Genomic DNA, 15988 nt, shown 5'->3' with positions numbered 1-15988 from the left:
TGTACACCTCGCACTGATCCAGAATACCATACATCTCCCACTGATCCAGAGTACCATACATCTCCCACTGATCCAGAGTACCGTACATCTCCCACTGATCCAGAGTACCGTACATCTCCCACTGATCCAGAGTACTGTACATCTCGCACTGACCCAGAGTACTGTACATCTCGCACTGATCCAGAGTTCTGGACATCTCCCACTGATCCAGAGTACTGGGCATCTCCCACTGATCCAGAGTACTGGACATCTCCCACTGATCCAGAGTACCGGACATCTCCCACTGATCCAGAGTACCATACATCTCCCACTGATCCACAGTACCATACATCTCCCACTGATCCAGAGTACCATACATCTCCCACTGATCCAGAGTACTGTACATCTCCCACTGATCCAGAGTACTGTACACCTCGCACGGATCCAGAATACCGTACATCTCCCACTGATCCAGAGTACCGTACATCTCCCACTGATCCAGAGTACCGGACATCTCCCACTGATCCAGAGTACCGGACATCTCCCACTGATCCAGAGTACCGGACATCTCCCACTGATCCAGAGTACTGGACATCTCCCACTGATCCAGAGTACTGGACATCTCCCACTGATCCAGAGTACCATACATCTACCACTGATCCAGAGTACTGTACACCTCGCACTGATCCAGAATACCGTACATCTCCCACTGATCCAGAGTACCGTACATCTCCCACTGATCCAGAGTACTGTACATCTCCCACTGATCCAGAGTACTGGACATCTCCCACTGATCCAGAGTACTGGACATCTCCCACTGATCCAGAGTACCGGACATCTCCCACTGATCCAGAGTACCATACATCTCCCACTGATCCACAGTACCATACATCTCCCACTGATCCAGAGTACTTTACATCTCCCACTGATCCAGAGTACTGGACATCTCCCACTGATCCAGAGTACTGGACATCTCCCACTGATCCAGAGTACCATACATCTCCCACTGATCCACAGTACCATACATCTCCCACTGATCCAGAGTACCATACATCTCCCACTGATCCAGAGTACCGTACATCTCCCACTGATCCAGAGTACTGTACACCTCGCACTGATCCAGAGTACCGTACATCTCCCACTGATCCAGAGTACCGTACATCTCCCACTGATCCAGAGTACCGGACATCTCCCACTGATCCAGAGTACTGGACATCTCCCACTGATCCAGAGTACTGGACATCTTCCACTGATCCAGAGTACTGGACATCTCCCACTGATCCAGAATACTGGACATCTCCCACTGATCCAGAGTACCATACATCTCCCACTGATCCAGAGTACTGTACACCTCGCACTGATCCAGAGTACCGTACATCTCCCACTGATTCAGAGTACTGTACATCTCCCACTGACCCAGAGCACTGTACATCTCCCACTGATCCAGAGTACCATACATCTCCCACTGATCCAGAGTACCATACATCTCCCACTGATCCAGAGTACCGTACATCTCCCACTGATCCAGAGTACTGTACATCTCCCACTGATCCAGAGTACTGTACACCTCGCACTGATCCAGAATACCATACATCTCCCACTGATCCAGAGTACCATACATCTCCCACTGATCCAGAGTACCGTACATCTCCCACTGATCCAGAGTACCGTACATCTCCCACTGATCCAGAGTACTGTACATCTCGCACTGACCCAGAGTACTGTACATCTCGCACTGATCCAGAGTTCTGGACATCTCCCACTGATCCAGAGTACTGGGCATCTCCCACTGATCCAGAGTACTGGACATCTCCCACTGATCCAGAGTACCGGACATCTCCCACTGATCCAGAGTACCATACATCTCCCACTGATCCACAGTACCATACATCTCCCACTGATCCAGAGTACCATACATCTCCCACTGATCCAGAGTACTGTACATCTCCCACTGATCCAGAGTACTGTACACCTCGCACGGATCCAGAATACCGTACATCTCCCACTGATCCAGAGTACCGTACATCTCCCACTGATCCAGAGTACCGGACATCTCCCACTGATCCAGAGTACCGGACATCTCCCACTGATCCAGAGTACCGGACATCTCCCACTGATCCAGAGTACTGGACATCTCCCACTGATCCAGAGTACTGGATATCTCCCACTGATCCAGAGTACCATACATCTCCCACTGATCCAGAGTACTGTACACCTCGCACTGATCCAGAATACCGTACATCTCCCACTGATCCAGAGTACCGTACATCTCCCACTGATCCAGAGTACTGTACATCTCCCACTGATCCAGAGTACTGGACATCTCCCACTGATCCAGAGTACTGGACATCTCCCACTGATCCAGAGTACCGGACATCTCCCACTGATCCAGAGTACCATACATCTCCCACTGATCCACAGTACCATACATCTCCCACTGATCCAGAGTACTGTACATCTCCCACTGATCCAGAGTACTGGACATCTCCCACTGATCCAGAGTACTGGACATCTCCCACTGATCCAGAGTACTGTACATCTCCCACTGATCCAGAGTACCGGACATCTCCCACTGATCCAGAGTACCATACATCTCCCACTGATCCACAGTACCATACATCTCCCACTGATCCAGAGTACTGGACATCTCCCACTGATCCAGAGTACTGTACATCTCGCACTGATCCAGAGTACTGAACATCTCCCACTGATCCAGAGTACTGGACATCTCCCACTGATCCAGAGTACTGTACACCTCGCACTGATCCAGAATACCGTACATCTCCCACTGATCCAGAGTACTGGACATCTCCCACTGATCCAGAGTACCGTACATCTCCCACTGATCCAGAGTACCGTACATCTCCCACTGATCCAGAGTACTGTACATCTCGCACTGACCCAGAGTACTGTACATCTCGCACTGATCCAGAGTTCTGGACATCTCCCACTGATCCAGAGTACTGGGCATCTCCCACTGATCCAGAGTACTGGACATCTCCCACTGATCCAGAGTACCGGACATCTCCCACTGATCCAGAGTACCATACATCTCCCACTGATCCACAGTACCATACATCTCCCACTGATCCAGAGTACCATACATCTCCCACTGATCCAGAGTACTGTACATCTCCCACTGATCCAGAGTACTGTACACCTCGCACGGATCCAGAATACCGTACATCTCCCACTGATCCAGAGTACCGTACATCTCCCACTGATCCAGAGTACCGGACATCTCCCACTGATCCAGAGTACCGGACATCTCCCACTGATCCAGAGTACCGGACATCTCCCACTGATCCAGAGTACTGGACATCTCCCACTGATCCAGAGTACTGGATATCTCCCACTGATCCAGAGTACCATACATCTCCCACTGATCCAGAGTACTGTACACCTCGCACTGATCCAGAATACCGTACATCTCCCACTGATCCAGAGTACCGTACATCTCCCACTGATCCAGAGTACTGTACATCTCCCACTGATCCAGAGTACTGGACATCTCCCACTGATCCAGAGTACTGGACATCTCCCACTGATCCAGAGTACCGGACATCTCCCACTGATCCAGAGTACCATACATCTCCCACTGATCCACAGTACCATACATCTCCCACTGATCCAGAGTACTGTACATCTCCCACTGATCCAGAGTACTGGACATCTCCCACTGATCCAGAGTACTGGACATCTCCCACTGATCCAGAGTACTGTACATCTCCCACTGATCCAGAGTACCGGACATCTCCCACTGATCCAGAGTACCATACATCTCCCACTGATCCACAGTACCATACATCTCCCACTGATCCAGAGTACTGGACATCTCCCACTGATCCAGAGTACTGTACATCTCGCACTGATCCAGAGTACTGAACATCTCCCACTGATCCAGAGTACTGGACATCTCCCACTGATCCAGAGTACTGTACACCTCGCACTGATCCAGAATACCGTACATCTCCCACTGATCCAGAGTACTGGACATCTCCCACTGATCCAGAGTACCATACATCTCCCACTGATCCAGAGTACTGTACACCTCGCACTGATCCTGAATACCGTACATCTCGCACTGATCCAGAGTACTGTACATCTCCCACTGATCCAGAGTACTGGACATCTCCCACTGATCCAGAGTACTGTACATCTCCCACTGATCCAGAGTACTGTACATCTCCCTCTGATCCAGAGTACCGTACATCTCGCACTGATCCAGAATACCGTACATCTCCCACTGATCCAGAGTACCGTACATCTCCCACTGATCCAGAGTACCGTACATCTCCCTCTGATCCAGAGTACTGTACATATCCCACTGATCCAGAGTACTGTACATATCCCACTTAAAACAGACACATCTAAGTATACAGGCATCCGGGGTAAAGCTGTCTACATAGTCCACAAGCCTCGCTTTCAGATCGCTCTACTGCAGGGTAGTCTTCCCGGGCACGATTGCAGACTGACCGCGGTGAGAGCCGGCGGTGCGAGGGGTGGTCTATGTGGACAGCTTTACCCCAGATGCCTGCGTAGATGCCTTCAAGAGATATGTCTCTTTTAATCATCAACCATGTGATTTGCTAAATATTGTACCTTCATTAAATGTAACCATATTGCTGAATAGGGGCGTAGATAAGGGGAGAACAGTGGTGTTCAAACCCTCCAGGCCCAAAATGAAATACATGGCGTCCCTACTCTGCAGCCGCACATGGCACTAGTGACAGGCAGCAGTGTGCACACAGAGTGTAATAATGCCGCTGCAGCAAGTGTAATAGATCATTGGCCATACCCGTATGCATGTTGTGATACACCGCCAGACCGGCCTATCGGGCTCGGGCTGAAGGCTGACAGATCTATCACCAGGCAGCACAGTGCGAGGTGGCGGTGCGTGTAGTCCTGCCCACTGCACAGCATGTATTCCTGTTGGCTTGCAGTGCCACTCCCACCTTGGGCTTGAGAGAGGAGCTTTGTCTGGGCTCTGGAGTGCAGAGTGCTTGTAAAGTGCTGTGTAGCTGCCGGTCCCCCACATTGATGCACTGCTGCTGTCCTGTCTAAGTATATCCCTCTTTCTCTCTGGCCTAGTCTCAGAGGGTCTCAGAGAATGTCCTCAGACTTATGACTGCTCAGACTGCTGTGCTGCTGCTGACAAAGTTAGTGATTGAGGCTGTCTGGGCTAAACTTCACATTGCTTGTGTTACTAATGCCGTGTACACACGATTGGAAATTCAACCAGCAAAATACAGATGAGAGCTTTTGGTCGGAAAATGTGACCGTGTGTATGCTCCATCGGACTTTTGCTGGCGGAATTCCAGCCAGCAAAAGATTGAGAGCAAGTTCTCAATTTTTTGGCTGGAAAAAGTTCCTATCCGAAAATGCGTTCGTGTGTATGCAATTCCACGCATGCTCAGATTCAAATACGAGATGGAAGCGAGAGGTAAAACTACCGTTCGTAATGAAGATGTCACATTTGTTACGCTGAAATTTTTTAAATAGTTTAATGCAGAGCATTCTCCACAAGCACATACTAAACAGCAGTAAAACGATCGGAATAAGCACGAGTCTGAAAAGCGCAAATCGTCTCTCACCAAACTTCTACTAACACAAGATAAACATGAGATTAGCAGATGAAGCCCAAAGGGTGGCGCACTGGCTATTGAACTTACGTTTTATAGTCCCGTCGTACATGTTGTACGTCACCGTGTTCTTGACGGTCAGAATTTGGTGTGACCGTGTGTGTGCAAGACAGCTGGAATCCCGTCGGAAAAACCATCATAGCTTTTTCCAACCAAAATTCCGATCGTATGTACACGGCATTAGGGTTGACTGAGGCTAAGCTGAGTTTTCTATTGCCTGCGTTACTGACAGTCCAGCTTGGCACTGGCAAGTTTGTTGTGTTGTGTTGCTCACTGATTCATCAGTTGGCACCACAACATGTTTTCCAATGCCAGAGCCAGGCTGGACTTTCTGCTTCCCTCGGTGGCATGCCTTGGCCCTGCTTTACCCCTGGTTCATACATATGTGGTACAGGAAACGCTGTGCTCCCTGTGCCTTTCCGCACTGCATTACAATCACTGTGTTTTTGATCTGCTGCAGGTGTCAATTGAAAGTTAACAAATCTCCAAAAGAAGGTCACAAACACAGTGTTTGTCTGAACCAGATTGCATGGTTGGTTTTCAAAAAAAGGTGCCTTCATTTCTTTGGTGTGATGCGATGCGATTCAACCCATACAAAATGGGCTTAAATCACACCACACAGAATCTCATGTGAATTGCACATGAATGCTGTGCAGTTCCTGTGCGATTTACATGCAAACTATATTATGAAAGCAGGCTTACTGTGTTGATTGCAGTGCAATCAAGGCCCATTCATTTTGAATGGGCTCAAATCGCACCAAAGTCATGCATGCACCAATTTTGGAACTGCACTGCAACTGGTTTGCATGGTCGTTTTGTGAATGCGATCTGGTGCAGGCAAACACACTGTTTTGCAACCTTAGCTTCAGCTTGGGGTGTCGTTATTGTGGTTGTAAACCCTTTACAACCACTTTTTGCTATAGGTCAGGCTATAATAAGGCTTACCTATAGCTACCCCAGTTATCTCCTAAACTTGCACGGTTTCGAAGATATCCCCCAGTATCAGCATGTTCTGACGTCATTCGCACATGCGCACTGAAGCAATAGCACGTCAGTGCCATTGCTTCAGCTAGTGTGCCATTACCGGCAGCTCCTGTGCTCATGTGCGGAAGTGATGTCATTGCGACTCCAGCCAATCACAGCGCCGGAGCCTGAGTTAACCGGAAGTAACTCTGTGAGCGATGTTGCCGGCCGTAGCGGTGTATGAGGACCACTGCGGGGGCTTCGATCCAAGGTAAGGTAAGTAATTCATAATGAGCTAGTATGCTATGCTTATCTATGGCCCTGTTGCTACACTTATGCCGCGTACACACGACCGGTTTTCCCATTGGAATAAACTCCAAAGGTTTTTTCAGACAGGGTTCAGCTGAAACGGACTTGCCTAGACATGATCACACCAAAGTCCGTTCATTTAGAACATGATGATGGACGATGGGACTAGAAAAAGGAAGTTCAATAGTCAGCCAATAGCTGCCCTTGCATCGTTTTTGGTGCGTCAGAATAGCATACAGACAAACGGTTTTCGTGATAGGAATTGATTCCATCGGAAAGATTTAAAACATGTTCTATTTCTAGGTCCGTCAGAATTTTTGAAAAAAAAAAAGTCAGATGAAGCCCACACACAATCGGAATATCCGATGAAATGATTCCATCTGACCTTTTCTACGCAGCATTAGAGGCGCCTCTCTTCTCTTTTATAGTCTGTTTCCTGCTGGATTTTGCTTCTAATCCCCTTGTGGAGGCTTCCATTTGTGGATGGACATTTTGTGGTTATACAACCATAATAATAATACACAATCACATTTCTATAATCTTTTTTATATTGACTATACACTGAAGGACATATATATAAATGGTTGTGGAACGAATCATTTGAGTTTCCATTATTTGTTATGGGAAAATTTGCTTTGATATACAAGTGCTTTGGATTACAAGCATGTTTCTGGAACAAACTATGCTCGCAATCCAAGGTTTTACTGTACTTAAAATGTGGCCTGTTAGTGGGTCCTGAGGACAGGAGAACCACTGATGTAGGCAGTGCAGTGTACACCTAAAGAATGCAGCGCCTAGAGGCGATTCAGTTCGCATTGTGCGCTATACAAGTATTTCATTCATTCATTCATTCAATGCCCCCGCTGGAAGAAAACAGAAAAAGAGTGTAGGATAAAGACCCAAAAGTCACTTGACCACAGGTTTGGGTAGATCGAACGTTTTTTTTTTTTGTATTTCAGTGTTCAGCTAGAGCAGGAATATGCAATTAGCGGACCTCCAGCTGTTGCAAAACTACAAGTCCCATCATGCCTCTGCCTCTGGGTGTCATGCTTGTGGCTGTCAGAGTCTTGCTATGCCTCATGGGACTTGTAGTTCTGCAACAGCTGGAGGTCCGCTAATCGCATATCCCCGAGCTAGAGTGAAGTAGGAAGGACAGGTGGGAGAGGGTTCGTTTTCTGCCCAAAGTTGGGCTTTAAAAGAAAAATGGCTTAAACCATCATTGAAAATAAGTGATCAGGGTATCAGATACCTTTAAGACCCAGATAGATAAAACATATGTTCCAGATCCCTCTACATTCCTACAATTACCCCCGGAACAGAGAAGACAGTTAGATGTGGGATCATAATTTAAAATGAAAAGCACATCGCAGAATGTAAAAAAGGCAAATGTCATTAGACTGGATGGGCAGAACGCTGTGTCCTTCTCCCACATATAGTAACATATAAACTACAGTGACTTTCAATTCCCACTTGCTCTAATTAGAGAAATGTTTTCAGCTCCAGTTGAAAGAAGCTTCGATCTCACTCTCATGATTTACCTACGGCCACCGGGGAGCAATTAGTATGTGCAGGACTGTCTCTTCTGCCGCCACAAAATGAACAAAAATTCCTTGTCTCCTTTCTAATATATCACATCCTATAATTAGATCATTGCAGATAAGAGACACCAAGACCTTTGGGGGGACAGCAACAGGTGGAAAATAATCTAGCCCAATCTGAAACAATAATCTGGAAATCAGAGCCCAAATACCAAGGGACGGGCACCAACACAGAGCGCGGGAACAGAACGCGTCAGCCCAGCTGTGTAATCTACGCATTGTTGTACAACTTCCTTTTTTTGTAAAGAGGAATAAATAGGAGAGAGACTTTCCTCTGCGTGCTTTGAAGCTTTTTTTAAAGCAACACGTTCACTTTAAAGCTGGCAATTTTATACTTACCTGTTCCATCAGAAGAGGCCCTGTATAAACTACAAGCCAATCCTAGTCAGAGCTTACACAAGGTTGAGGACTCTCAGCCTATCACAATGCTGGTACTTGAGCAGACAATTGCCAGGGGGAGGAACGGTAGAGAGTAACATGCCATTACATACCCAAAATGACCAGGTATTTCCCTGTACGCCTGGCATCAAATGGAGAAATAGGGGAGCTGTAGGAATGTGAATTTAAATTGGAACTGAAAGTAAAATAATGAAAAAAATCGTGAACAGACAGGTTATTTAATGTCTTAACCACTTAAGCCCTGGACCATTTGGCTGGCAAAAGACCAGAGTGTTTTTTTTGCTTTTCGGCACTGCGTTACTTTAGCTGATAATTGCGCAGTCGTGCGACTTGGCTCCCAAACAAAATTGATGTTCTTTTTTTCCCACACAAATAAAGCTTTCTTTTGGTGGTATTTAATCACCTCTGCGGTTTTTATTTTTTGCGCTATAAACAAAAAAATAGCGACAATTTTGAAAAAAAAAAAACGCATTATTTTTTACCAAAATAAATATCCCCAAAAAATATATTTAAAAAAGTTTTTTTCATCAGTTTAGGCTGATACATATTCTTCTACATATTTTTGGTAAAAAAAATTGCAATAAGTGATTATAGTGTCTACAAAATAGTAGATATATTTATGGCATTTTTAGTATAATTTTTTTTTTTTTTACAAGTAAAGGTGGCGATCATTGATTTTTAGCGGAACTGCGACATTGCTGCGGACCGATCGGAAACTTTTAACATTTTTTTGGGACCATTGACATTTATCTAGCGATCAGTGCTATAAATAGCCACTGATTACTGTATAAATGTCACTGGCTGGAAAAAGGTTAACACAAGTGGGCGATCAAGGGGTTAAGTGTTCCCTAGGGAGGTGTTTCTAACAGTCGGAGAAGTGTACTGACAGGGAGTAGAGAGAGATCGCTGTTCCTAATCAGGAACAGCAGATCTCTCTCTACTTCCCTGACAGAACAGAGGTCTGTCTGTTTACATTGACAGATCCCCAATCTGGCTCTCCAAAGGAGCGATGGCGGGTCGCTGGCGTTTTATAGCATTTTTATTAATCATTTTTTTCACTAGCAATGGCAGCAATCAGCGATTTTTATCATAACTGCGACATTATGGAGGACGGATCGGACACTTTTGGCGCTATTTTGGGATCATTCACATTTATACAGCCATCAGTGCGATTAAAAATGCATTGATTAACGTGTAAATGTGACTGGCAGTGAAGGGATTAACCTCTAGGTGGCGCTGTAGGGGTTAAGTGTGTCCTAGGGAGTGATTCTAACTGGGGGGGGGGGCTATGTGTGGCACGACACTAATCACCACTCCCAATTACAGGGAGCGCTGATCAGTGTCCTGTCACTAGGCAGAACGGGGAAATGTTTACATCAGCATTTTCTCATTTTTCCTCCCCGTGAGATGATCACAGGTATCCCCGCGGACAAACCTCTGCTCAAACCACTGTAGGTGTACGTCGGCCGTTTTAAGAGCTATAGAGGGCACACGGGCATGGCCGACGTCCGCGATGTCCGCCAGCGACCCGCCATCGCTCCTTGGAGAGCCAGATTGGGGATCTGTCAATGTAAACAGACAGACCTCTGTTCTGTCAGGGAAGTAGAGAGAGATCTGCTGTTCCTGATCAGGAACAGCGATCTCTCTCTACTCCCTGTCAGTACACTCCTCCGACTGTTAGAAACACCTCCCTAGGGAACACTTAACCCCTTGATCGCCCCCTTGTGTTAACCCTTTCCCTGCCAGTGACATTTATACAGTTATCAGTGGCTATTTATAGCACTGATCGCTAGATAAATGTCAATGGTCCCAAATTTTTTTTTAAAGTTTCCGATCGGTCAGCAGCAATGTCGCAGTTCCGCTAAAAATCAATGATCGCCACCATTACTTGTAAAAAAAAAAAATTATACTAAAAATGCCATAAATATATCTACTATTTTGTAGACGCTATAACTTCTGGGCAAACCAAACAATATACGCTTATTGCGATTTTTTTTTCCACCAAAAATATGTAGCAGAATACACATTGGCCTAAACTGATGAAGAAATTTGTTTTTTTTACATTTTTTTGGGGATATTTATTATAGCAAAAAGTAAAAAATTTAGGTTTTTTTTTTTCAAAATTTTCGCTCTTTTTTTGTTTATAGCACAAAAAATAAAAACCACAGAGGTCGTCAAATACCACCAAAAGAAACCTCTATTTGTGGGGAAAAAGGGGACATAAATTTTGTTTGTGTTAAACGATGCATGACCGCGCAATTGTCAGTTAAAGCGACGCAGTGCCATATTGCAAAAAATTGCCTGGTCAGGAAGTGAGTAAATCCTTGTCATGTGACTCTTTCTGCTATAAAACAAATTCAATAAAAAAAAAATGTAAAAAAAAAAAATCGAATTTCTTCATCTACATGTTTTTGGTACAAAAAAATCCCAATAAGCGTATATTGATTGATTTGCGCAAAAGTTACAGCGTCTACAAACTATTGGATAGAGTAACCACTTCCCGCCCGGCTGTCATTCTGCTATAGGCCAGGCGGGAAGTGGTTTCGTTATCCTGACTGGGCGTCATATGATGTCCTTCAGGATAACACGCTGCCGCACGCCCGCGGGGGGCGCGCATCGCGGCGATCTGTGGAGCGGTGTGTCCAATCACGGCTGATCACGATGTCAACAAGAAAAGCCGGTGATCGGCTTTTCCTCACTCGCATCTGACAGACGCGAGTAGAGGAGAGCCGATCAGCGGCTCTCCTGACAGGGGGATCTGCGCTGATTGTTTATCAGCGCAGCCCCCCCTCAGATGCCAACACTGGACCACTAGGGACTCCACTAGGACCACCAGGGAAGTAGGCAATGTGTGGATGGCCAGGTATGTACCCCCTAGCCATCCTCATGTGCAAATGATGCCCAATCTGTGCCAGTCAGTGCCCACAAATGGGCACTGACTGGCAGCATCATGTTCCAATCAGTGCCACCCATCACTCAGCAATGCCACCCATCAGTGTCATCAGTGCCACCTATCAATGCCCATCCGTGCCAATCAGTGCCCAATTATCAGTGCCCATCTGTGCCCATCCATGCCACCTATAAGTACCCATCAGTGCCACCAGTAAGTGCCCATCAGTGCCGCCTATGAGTGCCCATCAGTGCCGCCTATGAGTGCCCAGTAGTGCCGCCTATGAGTGCCCATCAGTGCTGCATACCAGTGCCACCTATCAGTGCCCATCAGTGGCCCTCAGTGCCACCTCATCAGTACCACCTCATTGGTGCCACCTCATCGGTGCCCATCAGTGCTGCCTTATCAGTGCCCGTCAGTGCAGCCATATCAGTGCCCGTCATTGAAGAAGAAAACATACTTGTTTACAGAAATTTTTAACAGAAACAAAGAAAAACTTTTGGTCTTTTTTTACTTGTTGCGCAAAAAAAAAAAATTGCAGAGGTGATAAAATACCACCAAAATAAAGCTCTATTTGTGGGAACAAAATGCTAAAAATTCTGTCTGTCATTCAAAGTGTGACAGCGCTGAAAGCTGAAAATTGGTCTGGGCCGGAAGGTGTCTGGTATTGAAGTGGTTAATGGATTTTTCATTTTAAAATTAATTTTTTACTAGTAATGATGGCGATCAGCGACATTTTGCCAAACAAATCTGACACCAAGTGACACTTTTTGGGAACCAGTGACACCAATACAGTGATCAGTGCTTAAAAAAAATGCAATGTCACTGTACTAATGACACTGGCAGGGAAGGGGGTTAACATCAGGCGCGATCAAAGGGTTAAATGCGTTTCCTGGGAGTGCTTGCTAACTGTGTGGAAGATACTTTGAATGGGGGAAGACAGAGATCTATGTTCCTGCTTAGCGGAAACACAAGATCTCCATCTTCCCCTCTGATATTACATAGGCAGACTACCGTTCTGCCTCTCTTGGAAACGATCGCTGGGTGCCGAAGAACATCGGGTCCGCTGTGTCCAATCACAGCGGGAGCGGGTCGTCGGAGGCCCGAAAAAAAAAAAAAAAAAAAGATGTACAGGTACATGATTTCGTGCTGAAGGGCTGCACTGCCACAGTATATGTCCGTGGGGCGGTCCGGAATCAGTTAATGAAGAAGGGGCATGCAATGTCTCTTCTGCAATAAAATACACTTACCTGCCTATTTGCAACCCCCAGCACAATGAACACTGAGCTGTGCATGTGCAGCTCAGTTTGCAATCTGGCACACTGGCAGTGTGCTGGGATGACTACTCTCCCATACAGGCATGGGAATGATGCCAACCCACGCTGGTCAATCAAAATAGCTGGTACCCAGAAGAAAATGGGGAGAAGATGCCGACAAGGGACCTCGTACTGTAGGTGTCGAACTGTTGGAGTAGTGGTATGTACTTGTTGAGTCAGTTACAAAATGTGTGGATTCTGGGTGAATGGTATTTGGGTCATGGGTGAAAAAATGTGCAAAAAGACCCTAAAATTATGATTCTGTAACAAAGCATGGCAAAGTTATTAAGAATTATGCAGATTTTTTTTTTTAATGCAACACTGACAAAATAACAAACAACACAAAGGGAACGCTAAAAAAATCAAAAAATTAAAGTGACACTAAAGCCGGACATAGTTGGTTTGAATCTCGGTTGTTTCCGCAGGGACTGGTTGAGATTCAAACCATCTATGGGCAGGCTGATTGCACCCGATTCAGTTGATTTATCGGTTGACTTGGGTACAACCAGCATGTTGGATTTTTACATGCAATTATTGCCAATGGCTATAGACGCCAGCAATAATCACTGTGCTCACCTGGCAGAGACAACTCCCCGTGCTCCCCCTCCCAAGAGAACACAATGGCTCCACAGGAGAGACAGCGTTGATGTGAAATTTTAGCGATTGTCTTTCCTGCAACCCGTTCTTGCTGGAAAGAAAATTGCATCATTCATGGCCTGCCTAAGGCTGCAACCCCAAAGTCATGTGACTTGCTTGCGACTTCCTTGTGACTTTTGTGATTCAACATTGCAGTCAATGGCACTCAAGTCGCACCAAAGTCGCAGAAATATTGTAGTGCAGGAACATTTTTTTGTCCCTGCGACTTGAGTTGCATTGATTAAGATAACATCTATTGAAACTAAGGTGTTTTGATTGTCATGCGACTTAATGTGTCGTAAGTTGCATGATAAGTCGCAGCTCTGTGAACCGGGGCTAAACATTCCTACATACAGTGGAACCATGGAGAACATACAGGAAGCCGAGTCACAGTAGTAGTAAAAAAAAGGGATTTGGAGGAGGCTGAAAGCAGTAGAAAGTACTCTCATTAATTGACCGTACACACTTTAACCGATTAAGGACGGCTGTATAGCAGATTTACTGCTACAGGACGGCCCACCTGTGCAGAATCACATGTATATATACGTGATTCTGCACTTCCACCTAGACGGTGCACATGTGCGCCACTGGCAGGCCGATTCTGCTGGGATTACTCACAGCAAAAGCTGATCTGCGGGTCCCGAGCACTGGATGTCGGCTAGCATGTGCCAATCATCAGGCAGAGACACAGAACGGAGCTCTGCCTATGTAAACAAGGCAGATCTCCATTCCGACAGGGAGAAAAGAATAGATTTGGTGTTCCTGCAAAGCAGGGAATAAAAAACATGACTTCCCTAAGTAAAAGCACCTCACACAGTACACTAAAACACTGGCTAGGCACACAGTTAACCCTTTGATCATCCTAGATGTTTAATCCCTTCCCAGCCAGTGTCACTGTATTAGTGTCACTGGTTTCCAAAAGTGTCAAAAGTGCCAGTTAGTGTGTGACTGTCCGCCACAGTATCACAGTTCCGCTATAAGTCGCTGATCACCGCCATTACTAGTATATAAAAAAAATCATAAACCATAATTTGTAGAAGCTATAACTTTTGCATAATCCAATCAATATACACTTAGGCCGCGTACACACGCGCGGACTGTTTGCCCAACCTTGTTCGTCAAACAGTTTCGGCAAACAGTCCGCTCAAAATTTGCATGAGCGGACTTGCCCACACACGAGCGGACTGTTTCAGCGAACTGTTTGCCAAACAGTTCGCTCAACTTTTGAAATGAACGGACTCGCCCACGTAAGGAGGAGGAAAATCCGCCCATTTCGAGCGCGTGTACAGGTAGGCGGGGCCCGCGAAGGAGACGTCGCGGGCTCCGCCGCCTGGAATGGGCTTAAAGGGGAACCCCAACGCCGAAAAAAATCGGCGTGGGGGTTCCCCCAAAGTCCACACCAGACCCTTGTCCGAGCACGCTACCCGGCCGGCCAGGAAAGGGGGGCGAGCGAGCGCGCCCCCCCCTCCTGAGCCGTACCAGGCCGCGTGCCCTCAACATGGGGGGTGCCTTGGGGAAGGGGGGGCCGCGCGGCCCCCCCACCCCAAAGCACCTTGTCCCCATGTTGATGAGGACAAGGGCCTCTTCCCGACAACCCTGGCCGTTGGTTGTCGGGGTCTGCGGGCGGGGGGCTTACCCATATATGTCACATGGGTTGGTCACATGGTGACCCCGCCCCCTTACGATGTCATAGTCCCCATGTGACATCAACCCATGTGACCAACCCATGTGACATATACCATGTGACACCGCCCCATTGTCACTTTATAAGTGACCGCACAGCGCGGCTCTGGCATTCCGGCCGGAGAGAGCGACGTGTCAACATCTCCTGGGGAAGAAGAACAAGAAGAAGAAGAAGAAGAAGAACGGAAGGCGGCGGCGGCGGCGACGACAGCGGCGACAGAAGACCGGGCCACCGCCTGTAAAAGAGCTACAAGAAGGCGCGGTGGCCCGGCAGAAGAACCGAAGGCGGCGACAGAAGAACGGAAGGCAGCGGCGACAGAAGACCGGGCCACCGCCTGCAAAAGAGCTACAAGAAGGCGCGGTGGCCCGGCAGAAGAACCGAAGAGGGGGACAAGACCCCCGAAGTCGGGAGAAGAGGCCGGCGGCGGGGAGGAAGAAAGCCGGACTCCTCCGCTAGCAAAAGAGCTACACACAGATAGCGGAGGAGTCCGGCGAGAAGACCCCCGAAGACGGAAGACCCCCGGAGCTGTGCAATAAAATATTTTTTCCCTGTGTTGTGTTTTTTTTTGTACT

At 47.1% G+C, this 15988-nt stretch overlaps 1 protein-coding gene across 2 annotated transcripts in view; it reads right to left on the bottom strand.

Moving 5' to 3' along the window:
- Positions 1-15988, bottom strand: part of LOC143974744 (caM kinase-like vesicle-associated protein) — a 197895-nt gene that overhangs the window by 152703 nt on the left and 29204 nt on the right. The window lies entirely within an intron of this gene.

This window comes from Lithobates pipiens, unplaced genomic scaffold (genome assembly GCF_037356315.1).
Source record: "Lithobates pipiens isolate NorthernLeopardFrog02 unplaced genomic scaffold, aLitPip1_a1.2 Scaffold_1, whole genome shotgun sequence".
NCBI classification, from domain to species: Eukaryota; Metazoa; Chordata; class Amphibia; order Anura; family Ranidae; genus Lithobates; species Lithobates pipiens.
This window is presented reverse-complemented; position numbering and strand designations above follow the sequence as displayed.